At 38.5% G+C, this 14,186-nt stretch overlaps 1 pseudogene; it reads right to left on the bottom strand.

Moving 5' to 3' along the window:
• Positions 1-8,594: 8,594 nt before the first annotated feature.
• LOC123807043 lies at positions 8,595-11,593 on the bottom strand (annotated as a pseudogene).
• Between the last annotated feature and the right edge of the window lie 2,593 nt (positions 11,594-14,186).

The raw sequence follows: 14,186 nt of genomic DNA, 5'->3' as shown, positions 1-14,186 counted from the left end.
AAAAATAGCCTCTTCAACAAATGGTGTTGGGAGAACTGGACAGCTATGTGCAAAAAAAAAAAAAAAAAATGAAACTCGAGCACCAACTTACACCTTATACAAAAATAAATTCAAGGTGGATAAAAGACTTAAATATAAACCATGACACCATTGAAGTCCTAGAAGAGAACATAGGTAGGAAAATCTCAGATATTTCACGCAGAAACTTTTTTACTGTCATGTCTCCTAGAGCAAGGGGCATAAAGGAAAGAGTAAACAAATGGGACCTCATTAAAATAAAAAGCTTCTTCACAGCTAAAGAAAACAGTATCAAAATAAAAAGAGAACCAACTGTATGGGAAAACATATTTGCCAATGATACCACAGACAAGGGTTTAATCTCCAAAATATATAAAGAACTTACACGACTACACTCTAAGAAGACAAGCAACCCAATTAAAAATGTGCAAAGGGCTTGAACAGACACTTCTCCAAGGAGGACATACAGAAGATCCAAAGACACATGAAACGATGTTCAATATTGCCAGCTATCAGACAGATGCAAATTAAAACCGTAATGAGATACCACTTCACACCAGTCAGAATGGCCATCATAAACAAAGCAACAAACAAGTGTTGGAGAGGTTGTGGAGAAAAAGGGACCCTAGTGCATTATTGGTGAGACTGCAGACTGGTACAACCACTATGCAAAGCAGTATGGAACTTCCTCAGAAAACTAAAAATGGATCTACCTTTTGACCCAGCAGTTCCACTGCTGGGACTATATCCTAAGAACACTAAAACACCAATTCAAAAGAACCTTTGCACCCCGATGTTCATAGCAGCACAATTTACAATAGCTAGGTGCTGGAAGCAACCTAGATGCCTATCAGGAAATGAATGGATCAAAAAACTATGGTACATTTACACAATGGAATTCTATGCAGCAGAAAGAAAGAAGGAGCTCCTACCCTTTGCAACAGCTTGGATGGAGCTGGAAAGCATTATGCTAAGCGAAATAAGCCAGGCAGTGAAAGACAAATACCATATGATCTCACCTTTAACAGTAACCTAAACAACAAAATGAAACAAGCAAAATATAACCAAAGACACTGAAATAGAGGACAGGCTGACAGTGACCAGAGGGGAGAGAAGAAGGAATTTCAGGGGAGAATGGGTAAGGTTTACAGGAACAAATTTAAAGGACACATGGACAAAAACTAGGGGGAGGGTGGTAATGGGAGGGAAGTGGGGATGGTTGGGTGGGTGGGCTGGAATGGAAGTAAAAGGGAGAAAACTGTACTTGAACAATGATTAAAATAAAAAAAATACCAATAGACTCCACCAAAAACTACCTGACCTAATAAGCAAACTTCGCAAAAACAGCAGGGTTCAAAGTCAATATTCAGAAATCAAGTACAATATTCAGAAATCAAGGTATTTTTATGCACCAACAATAAAGGATCAGAATCAGAAATCAGGAAAAAAATTCATTTGCTATAGCAACAAAACACTTAAAATCCCTGGAATAAACGTTACCAAGGAATTGAAAGACCTGTACTGAGACAACTACACAACACTGAAGAAAGAAATTAAGGAAGACACAATCAAATGGAGGCATATATAATGTTCATGGATTGGAAGAATCAACGTCATCAAAATGTCCCCATTACCCAAAGCAATTTATAAATTCAACACAATCCCTATTAAAGTACCAATGACATATTTCACAGATATAGAAGAAACATTTCAAAAATTTATATGAAACTGTAAACAACCCTGAATAGCTGTGTCAACTTTGAGAAAGAAGAACAAAGTAGGAGGGATCATAATACCTGATATAAAACTATTTCACAAGGCCACAGTAATCAAAACAGTCTGGTCCTGGCATAAGAACAGACACATAGCCCAATGGAACAGAACAGAGAGCCCAGAAATAAACCCAAGCCTCTATGCTCAATTAAAATTAGACAAAGGGGACAGAAGTATAAAATGGAGTAAAAATAACCTCTTCAACAAATGGTGTTGGGTGATCTGCACAGCTACATGCAAAAAAAATGAAACTCAACTACCAACTTACACCATATACAAAAATAAATTCAAGATGGATAAAAGACTCAAATATAATTCATGACACCATAAAATTCCTAGAGGAAAACATAGGCAGGACAATCTCAGATATTCCACACAGCACTATTTTCACTAATATGTCCCCTTGAGCAAGGGACATAAAGGAAAGAATAAACAAATGGGACTTCATCAAAATAAAAAGCTTCTGGGATGCTAAAAAAAAACAGCATTAAAATGAAAAAAGAACCAACTGTAAGAGAAAACATTAAAATGAAAAAAGAACCAACTGTAAGAGAAAACATATTTGCAAATGATACCTGGACAAGGTTTGATCTCCAAAATATGGAAAGAACTCACATGACTCCACTTCAGGAACACACACACACACACACACACACACACACACACACACACACCAATTAAAATATGGGCAAAAAACCTGAACAGACAGTTCTCCAAGGAGGACATACAGAGTGCCCAGAGACATATGAAAGGATGCTCAGCATCACTAGCCATCAGAGAGATGGAAATTAAATCCACAATAAGATACCACCTCACACTGGTCAGAATGGCCAACATAAACAAATCAACAAACAAGTATTGGAGAGGATGAGGAGAAAAGGGAACCCTAGTGCACTGTTGGTGGGAATGCAGACTGGTGCAGCCACTGTGGAAAACAGTATGGAATTTCCTCTGAAAACTAAAAATGGATCTGCCTTTTGACCCAGCAATACTACTGCTGGGATTATACCCTAAGAACTCTGAAACATCAATCCAAAAGAACCTATGCACCCCAGTGTTCATGCAGCACAATTTACAATAGCCAAGTGATAGACGCAACCTAAGTGCCCATTAGTAAATGAGTGGATCAAAAAACTGTGGTACATCTACACAATGGAATACTATGCAGCAAAAAGAAACAAAGAGCTCTACCCTTTGCAACAGCATGAATGGAACTGGAAAGCATTATGCTAAGTGAAATAAGCCAGCCAGTGAAAGACAAATACTATATGATCTCATCTATAAGTGGAACCTAATCAACAAAACAAACAAGCAAGGAAAATGTAACCAGAGACATTGAAATTAAGAACAAACTGACAGTGACCAGAGAGGATGGAGAGGGATAATAGGGGAAGGGTCATCAAGGAACATGTATAAAGGATACATGGACAAAGCCAAAGTGGGTAAGTTCAAGGGTGGGATGCAGGAATGGGTGGGAAGGGGGACATGGGGGGTGAAAATGGAGACAACTGTCCTTCAACAACAATTAAAAAAATTAAGTAAGCATGATAAATTCAAATAACAAAAGAGGAAAGGTCTAAAATCAGTCATCTAAGCTCTCACGTTAGGAAACTAGAGAATGACAAACAATTTAAGCCTAAAGGAAATAGAAGAAAAGAATATGTATTGGAACAGAAATCAATGAAAGGAAAACAATAGCGAAAATCAATGAAACCAAAAGCCAATTCTTTGAAAAGATTCATAAAATTGATAAAAACTCTACTAGGCTAACCAAGATAAAACAGAGAAGGCACAAAATATGCATATTACAAGTTAAAGAAAAGCCATCACTACTGATCCCATGGAGTATAGGATAATGAAGGAATACTATAAACAACTTTATGCCCACAAATGTAATAACTTAGATGAATGGATCAATTCTTTGAAAGATACAAACTATCAAATTCACACATGAAGAAATAGATAATATGAAGAGGCTGATATCTATTAAAGTAATTAATTTAATAATTATAAAACTTCCAAAGCAGTAAGTATGAGGCCCAAATGCTTTAACTTGTGAACTGTAACACATATTTAAGGAGGACATGATACCATTACTCTACAATCTCTTCCAGAAACTGGAAGCAGAGGGAACATTTCATAACTAATTCTATGAAGTGAGTATAAAGATAATATCAAAACCAGACAAAGACATTACAAGAAAGGAAAACTACAGATCAATATATCTCATGAACATAGATGCAAAGATCCTTAACAAAATATTAGTAAAGAAAACCCAACAATGTATAAAAAGAATTGCATACCACAACCAAGCAGGATTTATTCCAATCATGCAAAGCTGGTTCAACATTAAAAATCAATTAATGTAATAACCAAATTAACAAAGAAAAAGCCATATGATCATATAAATTGATGCAGAAAAAAACATTTGAAAAAATTCAATATTCATTCACAATTTTTGAAAAAGTTCAGAGAGAACTCTAAAAATATTGTGTCTGTTTTTCTCTGGACTCCATGCATCTTTTTCCATTGTTGATTTTGGTTTGTATACTTTCACTGTAATAAATCATAGCCATGATACAACTTAAAAAAAAAGCTATAAGAAAACTTGGAATAGAGAGTTGGTTTCTGTGCTGGCTGGTGTGGCTCAGTGGATTGAGCCCTGGCCTGTGAATGGAAAGGTCACTGGTTCAGTTCCCAGTCAGGGCACATGACTGGGTTGTGGGCCAGGTCCCCCGTCGGGGGTGAGGCAACCAATCAATTGATGTATCTCTCACACATTAATGTTTCTCTCTCTGTCTTCCTCCCTTTCACTCTCTCTAAGAATAAATAAATAAAATCTTTTTTAAAAAGAGTTGGTTTCTATTGTCCATTTTTTCATTTAGGTTCTTGGATTAAATCTTATCTTCTTATATCACTAGTTAATTTTTTTACTAAGTTCTGAATGTTGTTTATAAAATTTTTAAAGATATAATATTTTGTGAAGCTTAGGTTAGTGACATATTTCACCTCAGTTTAGTTTCTAGCAGACAACTATGCTAGGAGAAGATTAGCTTAATCCAAATAGGGATTAAGATGATTTTAAACTGATTTGCAGTCGTTTTTAGGGTTAATCTAGTTCTGGTTAATGCTTTCGCTTAGGATGTAGCCCTTTGGGATCCCAATCTAAAACCTTGGGGATGGTAAAGATTTACCAGAGCCCCTGTTTAGTGGATCCTGAACTCTTAATTTTGTCCCCCTAGTGCCCCAAATTTACAAAATTTGTCATCATCTCACCCATAGCTTTCAAAAATTGGCACTTTCCCCTCTAGGGAAAAAGATCCAAGTGCCAGTCTCTGCTCTCTGAGCTTCCCTTTTCTTTCGTATCTTGGTCTTATAAGTTCTCCCTGCCTTGGTATCCCCATAATTCTCTCAGATTATCTTAATACTTTTTTCTAGCTTTTCTAGTTGTTCTCAGCTGAAGAATTGAACTGAAACAACCTAGCCTGCTATTGTTGAAAGCAAAATTCTATTTTTACATTTTAGAATATATTGACATTTCTTTCTGTCCCAATATACATTCAATTTTTATTTATGTGTTGGGGTACTTACAAGATGAATTTTATGATTATACAGTATAAAATATGATATATATTTATAGCAATAAGATATTGTGATAGATTGTATTATTGTTTCCAATCATTTTGCAGCCATCTTTGTAAAAAGGGTACACAATCTCTTGCCCAGTTGTTGATGCTGAGTACACACTACACTTCACCTTTGACTCTGTTCCTCAGGGAATCCAACTATAACGCTAATAATAATGTTAAGGTATGCAGGAACTACAATAGGAGCATTTCATAGTACAATGGAGGAAATTGCTCTGTGAGCTCATACCCTCCAGCTCTACCTTCACTCATGCCATTCCAGGACCATGGGCCTCCTTGCTGATCCTCAGACACACCAAGCACCCTTCTGCTCCAGGCCTTTGCACATGCTGTTCTCCCTCCCTGGAACATAATTCCCTCAGCCACATGGCATACTCAGTCCAAAATTACAGTACCACCTCCATCATCTGGTCTTTTTCATTCTTTTTTAAAAAGATTTAATTAATTTGTTTGTTTGTTTGTTTGTTTTTAGACAGAGGGGAAGGGAAGGAGAAAGAGAGGGAGAGAAACATCAATGTATGGTTGCCTGTCACACACCCCTTATTGGGGTCCTGGCGCACAATTCAGGTGTGTGACCTGACTGGGAATCAAAGTGGCAGTTCTTTGGTTTGCAGTCCGGTGCTCAATCCACTGAGCCACACCAGCAGGGTCATTCTTTATTTTTATTTATAGCACTTACTGACTTCTAAGGAACTATGTAATACACTTCTTTATCTTATATATTGTCAATATCCCCCAACTAGAACATCAGCTCCATGAGGGCGGGGAATTGTGTCTGTCTGTGCTTGTCTTTTCTATTTACCAGAACCTTGATCAGTGTCTGTCATGTAGTACTTCTTGAGAATGTGGATTTTTAAGAAGTAATCCACATTCTCGAGAAGTACTTAGCAAATGGATGGATGAATGGATGGATGACTAACTAATCCATATGAGGATGAGGGAGCAAATAGAGGTGGGAATGCCCAAAGACTTCCTGGAAGAAGTGCCACCTAATCTGATTGTGAAAGCAAATCATGACTACTGGGGTTATTATTCTGAAGAGCACCTGAGAATCAATGCACTGGAGTTAGACTCACAAGTTTTCCATCTTGGACTTTAAGTTCAGTTTAAGGTTATATGGGTTTTTTTTTTTCATTTACAGTAATTTGTTTTATATCTCCACAAAAATCAAAGAGAAACACTTGTTTTTTTCTTTTATTTTATAAGTGTGAGCACTTTGGAAATGTGAATGAATGCAAAGGACCTTGGATCCTGGTTCCTTGATCCACACACATATGTAAAAACCATTCACTAAATAGGTTTTACAGTAAACAGAAATCTTTGCTTTTAACTTTTTTAAGTTTTCATTTTTTTACTTATTTTTAATCTTTATTGTATGTTTACATTACTTTTTAGTCCCTTTATACTCCCTCCATCCAGCAATCACCACACTGTTGTCGATGTCCATGAGTCCTTTTACCTTTTTGCTCAATCACTCCAACCTCTAACCCTCCTTGCACTAGCTGTCATCTGCTCTCCATCTATACGTCTGTCTCTATTTTTCTTGTTAATTCAGTTTTCTCATTAGATTCCACAGATGAGTGAAATCGTATGGTATTTGCTTTTCTCTGACTGGCTTATTTCACTTAGCATAATGTTCTCCAGGTCCATCCATACTGCCACAAAGGGCAAAATTTTCTTCTTTTTATGGCCAAGTAGTATTCCATTATGTAAATGTCCCATAGCTTTATCCACTCATTTACTGAGGGACACTTGGTCTTCTTCCATATCTTGGTAATTGTAAATAACACTGCAATGAGCATAGGGGTGTTTATGTTCTTTTGAATTAGTGTATTGCATTCCTTTGGATATATTCCCAAAAGTGGGAATGCTGGGTCAAAAGGCAGGTCCTTTTTCAATTTTTGTGGTATCTCCATTCTGCTTTCCACAGTGACTGTGCCAATGCATTCCCACAAACAGTGCAAAAAGATTCCCTTTTCTCTACATCCTCGCCACACTTCTTGTTTGTTGATTTATCGATGATATCCATTCTGACAAGTGTGAAATGATATCTCATTGTGGTTTTAATTTGCATCTTTCTGATGATTAGTGATGTTGAGCATCATTTCATATGTCAATTGGCCATCTGTATGTCCTCTTTAGAGAAGTGTCTATTCAGTTCCTTTGCCCATTTTTTAATTAGGTAGCATGTTTTTTTGGTATTGAGGTTTGTAAGTACTTCATAAATTTTGGATATTAACCCTTATCAGGTGTATTGGCAAATATGTTCTCCCACTCTGTATGTTGTCTTTTTATTGCACCGATGATTTCCTTTGCTATGCAAAAACTTTTTAGTTTGAGGCAGCCTTTTTTTAAAGCAGACAAGCCCTCTGTGTGGTGGGTAGAATTCAAGCATCGAGTCTTATCTGAGTTGTCCACATGTGAGAAAGGTTTGGGAAAAACAATGTATTCTCTTCTTTTTTTTTTCTTTTTAGTAAAGGAAACTTTTTATTGGTAACTGCCCAGCAGCATCTGTAAACATCAGGTACAAAAATATTCTGTTACATTATTTTTTCCAAGGTGACTAGGCTTGCTTCATGGAAGCCCTGGGAAAAGCCCTCAGGGCCCTCAGGATCCACACCTCTAGTTAGATAAACATGGCCCTTATCACACTTGGGGTTGAGTGGATGGTGTTGAGTTTCCTACAATTGTTTCAGAAGCCTCCTCAAGGTACTGATTGAAGAAAGTACTTTCACTGGAGGAAGGATCAGGGAGACAAGAATTAGTAAGTGCAGGAGTTGGGTGGGGTGAACTCAGACATGGTAGTGCTTGTCTTCCTTAAGGAGGCCCTGACTGGGGTGCTGAGACAGGGAACCTCAGGCTTGTGTCTTTGGGAACCTGTAAGTGTTGTTCATAGCAGCCCTCATGCCTAGCTCTGGAAGAGCTTTCTTGTGCCCAGATCAAAGACTCCAGCTGGCCATTCATTCCCTGACCTGGCAGAGGGTCTACAGAAGAGATACTTTCAGTGAGGAAGGAGTGGAAATGACAGACCCCCAGGAATTCCACACTCCTAGGAGTGAGCCTTGTCCCCCAGGGTGACCTGGATGGCAGAATAGGGTGGCAAAACTGATGATCTGGAGGCAGGGTTACCTGATGCCACCTCAGACACCTGGAGAACTATGTGACCCTTTGGAGCACCTGAGAAAAGGGGTACTTGCCCAGCATCTCCTTGTCATCTGTCTGGCTGTGGCCATTGATGGCAGTAGAGTCAAGCTGGAGGTGGGACAGGTCCTCAAATCCAGGGCTGAGGTAAGGCAAGAGGGTGTCTGGACTGGTGTTACAAGAGCCTGCACTCCATTTCGAGGTGGCAATGGTGGCTATGGAGCTGAATGGGATGGGGTCTTCATTGTCATCTTCCAGGAAGGGTGCCTCTGGGACATGGCTGAAGGCCTCTGGGTGCTCGCCTGGCCAGCTTCCCTTGCAGTATCCTGATCCTGTAGAAGATACTGGCCAGATCCTGCTTCGTCTCCATCAGGGTGTTTGTGTGGTACAGGAAGACCTTTTCACCTCCTGCATTGTTGTTCAGGGCCAGAAATTGAGAAAATTATCAGAAATCAAATTCAAATGCATATAATCATTCATCTATTTAATCATTCATTCATTCATTTATTCATTCACTCAGCAAATATGTGTTCAAAGCCTACTAAGTGTCCAGCTCTGTGTTAGGCTGTGTAATACAGTGATGAATAAAACAGGCATAGTTCTTATCCTTATAGGGCTTACAGTCTTGAGGGGAAATAAAAAAGTAACAAAGAAATAATTACTCAAAAACCATAACAATAAGTCATGAAAGAAATTAGTGCAGTGCCATAATAGAGAATGGAGAGATAGAGTAATCTACTGAGAGAAGATAATAACAGTAAATGTTTATGAGGAAGGCTCATAGCCAAGTTCAAAAGGATGAGAAGCCAGGCATGAGGAGAGTAGAGGAAGGACATTACAGGCAAAAGGAAGAATGAGTGCAAAGACCCTAAGGCATGGACGTGTCAGGAGAAAAAGGACAACCTCCTAGTGACCATGGTGAACAGTTTTCTCATTCTCTATCTTGGCACAATATGGTGAGGCTATTCCTACCAGCTCTGTCCCCTCTGTACTGGGATGCCAGCTCTGGGATGGAAGTGGCTTCCTACAAAGCTGGGAAAATCAAATGGAAGATGAATGGGTGTTACCTGCAGATGTATCTTTGATAATGTACCATCTTCCTTAAAAATAAAACTCCAGAGCCACCATGGTCATCACTAGAAGACTTCTGGGTGTAGGAGAAGGCAACACAGGCCCCTAACACTCACATGGATAGTTTTTCTCTCCCATGGAGGCCACTTGCTTATCACCATTGCCACCACCATGCTAGCCTTTGAACAACAGTGCTTCCTTTCTGTTCCATGAACACATGTCCTTTTCTTCACCCAGAATACAATCAAGACCACATTAGATATCTAAAGAAGGCTCACTTGAAGGCTGAATGGTAATGAAAAGTGAAGACACATAGAGAATAACATATAATCAGAAATGGTGCCCCGGCTGGGGTAGTTCAGTGGACTGAGCACAGGCTGCGAACCAAAGTATCGCAGATTCGATTCCCAGTCAGGTCACATGCCTGGGTTGCAGGCCACAGCCCCCAGCAACCTCACACTGATGTCTCTCTCTCTCTCTATCTCCCTCCCTTCCCTGTCTAAAAATAAATTAATTAATTAAATCTTAAAAAAAAGATATTACATTACAAATAGAGATTCAGATAAAATAGAGACAAATATATGTACAGATAGGGATACAGACACTGTTGCATACAGAGACACAACTACAGGTGCAGAAGGAATCTATACTGGGACAATGGAAAATCAGATAAAAGTACACTTAGAGACACAAATACAAGTATTTCTATAGACCCAGATAGGTACATATTGAAATAGGGATATAGGTACCTCTACTTTTACAGATAGAAACACAGATACAGCTACAATTAGACACAGAGATATAAGTATATATATATATATTAGTCCAAATAGAAGTAAACATAAACCCAGATACAGATACTAATGGAAACAAAGATGCAAGTACACATAGAGACCCAGATACAGGGACAGATAGAGACACAATACAATTAAAGATAGAGATACAGATAGAGGTACAGATGGACAGATACAAGTATAGATAGAGACACAATACAGGTACACATCGAGACACAGAGGCACAGTGAGAAATATTGATATATATACAGATAAAGGTAGATACAGGTAAAGATAAAGATACAGACACTTAGAAAGATAGAGAAATAGATACAGGCAAAGATGGAGACCAGAAATATGTACAGACACAGACACAAATAAAGGTAAAGATAGAGACAGAAACAGAGATACTTATAAAAACCCAGACATGGGTATAGAGAAAGATATATACACACACACACACACACACACACACACACAAAAGACATATATATGAAATATATATACATATATATGACTTTCATTTCTACAAAAAGACACATATATGATATATATATATATATATATATATATATATATATATACATGTATGACTTGTTGCTACATCTAAGAATATATATATATATATTTCTAGACATAGAAAAAAATACAGGTGCAGATACATTCAGGTACAGATAAACACAGATTCAGGTACAGATAGAGATGTGTATACAGGTACAAATAGAGATTTAGATACAGGTGCAAGTGAAGACACAGATAAAGGTACAGATAAAGACACAAGATGCAGGTACAGTTAGAGACATGGATGTAGGTACTCATTACATGTAGATACAGGTATCTTAGACACACAGATAAAGGTACAGTGAAGCTTCCCCATCATTGACATCAGAACCCAAAATTGGGTTTAATGGAAGGTGCCAAATGGTAACGGTTGACAGTATTATCAACAGTCTTCATAAATTGCTTTTAGAATCTTTGCCAACTTTGTTTTTCTCCTAACAACTTCTTACCAGCAATAAGAATTAGAATACTTGCCTTTCCCTTGTCATGTTGGTAGCCTGGTGGTTCAGACAACCCTTACTGTCAATTATAGCCCTGATGTTATGCATATTTATACATTTCTTTACCTTGTTTTGATTTGCTACTGTTATTTGCATTTTCTCTAGACATGCTTTCTATTTCTATTTTATCCAATTGTTGACATTATAATCTGTCTCAAATTCTTTGTCAAATGAAGCCAGGTATCAATCAATGAAATGGAAGCAACTATATAATATAGTGGTTTGAACAGACAGATCAGGATCAAACCCTAGCTCTGCCACTTCCTAGTATGTTACTTTGGTCATTCTTGTTCCTTGGTCCTTAGTTTCTCCACCTGTAAAATATAGACATTAATACCTCATTCACTGGGTTGTTTAGAAAATTAAAAGAAATAACATATATACATCATAACATCAAGTCTCATGCCTGGAATATACCATGAGGTCAATAAAGATTTGTAAATTTTTTGAGGATGGTATTCCACTTAGAAAAAACAATTGCTGCTGAGGACTGTGCATCCAAAGGAGAGGCTGATGTGCCCAACGTGAAGAGGGGATTCTGACAGAGGGAGGGTTGAGGTGATTTGGGATTCCCAGTAAGAATGGATTTTTTATTGATCACTGCCAGATGCAGTGGGTGCCTCTGAGAATAGCGAGCCCCCTCCCCATCATCATAGGCCTGTGGTCAGACAGGAAGAAGTTGGGGAATGGGGGGGGGTGGGATGTGAAGAAGGTTTCTGCTGGGCAGAGTCGTGCATCCTGCAGGGATGGTACCGTATGATCTCCAAGGCTCCCTACAGAGCTAAGACACGGCCCCCCCACCCCAGAAATGTTTCAGTTCAAAGAGAGGCTGCTCCTCCTACAGTTGCCCAAGCCACCTAAGGGGCAGGCTGGCTCTCTCCCCTTGATCTTTGTCTGAGGATTAAAGCTGACAGTGCTACTGGGAATAAAAGGCAATGATTAACAAGGCTCTGGGAAGCCATCCAAAAGTGTGGGCCCAGCACCACAGCCAGCCACCCAGTTTTGAAGAAGCAAGCCTCTGCACTTGGCCTCCTTTTCCCATGCCCTGAACTTGTGTTAACTTGACCTGAGTCACAGACAGCAAACCTGAATCCCAGGCTAATGGGAGACCTATCCCCAAGCCTCAGCTCAGCCCTTCTTCCACCCTAGCTCAGTTTCCTCACCTAATCATATGGCTCACATGTTTCTTTGGCTTTTTATGTAAAGAAGAGTTTCATTTTGTTTTTCCCAAATATTACAATAAGAAATACATGTTTGATGTACAAGATTTAGAAAATAAAGGTGAACCAAAATACAATAATAAAACAGGGTCTATACTCACCACACAAATACAGCCATAGTTAACAATTTACTCTGGAGCATTCTTGCCTTGATTCTATCAATATGCATTAGTTAAATCACAGGAAATTGTTATTTTGATAGGTCAAAAATGGTTGAATATCAACAACTGCATACTGCTCATCTTAATTATATATTTAGATATAAATGCATATATTGTTTTCAAAATGGGATTACATTATACATATTTACTTATAATTTACATTACTTGAAATACATAGTGAACACAGTCCCATGTTAATACAGGAGTGAGCAAAGTAGTTTTACAGTTGTGAGTATGCAAACATGAAGTTTATTCTTGTATTATTTATTATTAAGCATAATCTTCATGTCTTTTTCACACAACTATAAACTTACTTTTGCCCACCACTGTATGTACAAAATCTAGATCAGCATTTCAAAGGATATCTTAATATTTCAATGTATAGATATAACATAATATCTTTATTATGTGTGCCTATAATATCTTTATATCTTTATATCTTTATATCTTTATATCTATATCTATAATATCATAATATCTTTATGTGTGCCTATTTTTGATCATTTACTATTTCAGCTACCTATGGGTATTAATGAATCACCCAAATCTGAGTCTTGAGTTTGCAGGTAAGGTGGCAGTCTTTCTGCTGGGTTATCCTAGGCTCACTCCTGTAGCTGCAGACATCCAACAGCTTGACTGGGGCTCAAAGGCCCCAGATGTTCTTCCTCAAGCACCTATTAGTGCTGCCTGTTACCTGAGGCTCCTCACTTCTCCATGCAGCCTCTGTGTCAGGGACCACCCTCGGGCTTGCTAACTTGTTAGAAAGACATGCAGGACTCAGAAAAGCTGTTATATTCCTGATTATGGTTTGTTGTGGTAAAGATGTTGACCAAAATCAGCAAAAGGAAAAAGGCACATGGGAAAAAGTCCAACAGAAACCAGTTACAAGTGGCTAGGTATCTCCTAGTGGAATCTCATGGGAATACACTTCATTCTTCCTGCAATTATGTATGAAAACACATGCAAAGTATTGCATACTAGGGAAGCTCACAAAGCCTTAGTGTTTCAGGTCTTTATTGGGGGTCAGGTCAGGAGACATGTAGCACCACATGACAGACCTCAGCTACTCAGACATTAGTTCCCCGGAGGTCAAACTGACATGTGGCCCAAAGCCTCAGACACACAGAAGCACTCATACTCTCAGGCAGGACATTCCAAAGACTCAGAGGTTGTCTACAAGGAGCCAGCAGGAGGCTAGACCTTTCTTTGGAGCTTGCAGCTTTTGAGCACCCTAAGTCTTCTGGGTTAACCCTTTACTGCACACATTTCTTACCCTCCAGAATTGGAAAACAACACAATGGTCTGAGGATTCCAAGAGGGT

The sequence above is a fragment of the Phyllostomus hastatus genome, unplaced genomic scaffold, assembly GCF_019186645.2.
Source record: "Phyllostomus hastatus isolate PE091 unplaced genomic scaffold, TTU_PhHast_1.1 phas_scaffold_397, whole genome shotgun sequence".
Lineage (NCBI taxonomy): Eukaryota > Metazoa > Chordata > Mammalia > Chiroptera > Phyllostomidae > Phyllostomus > Phyllostomus hastatus.
This window is presented reverse-complemented; position numbering and strand designations above follow the sequence as displayed.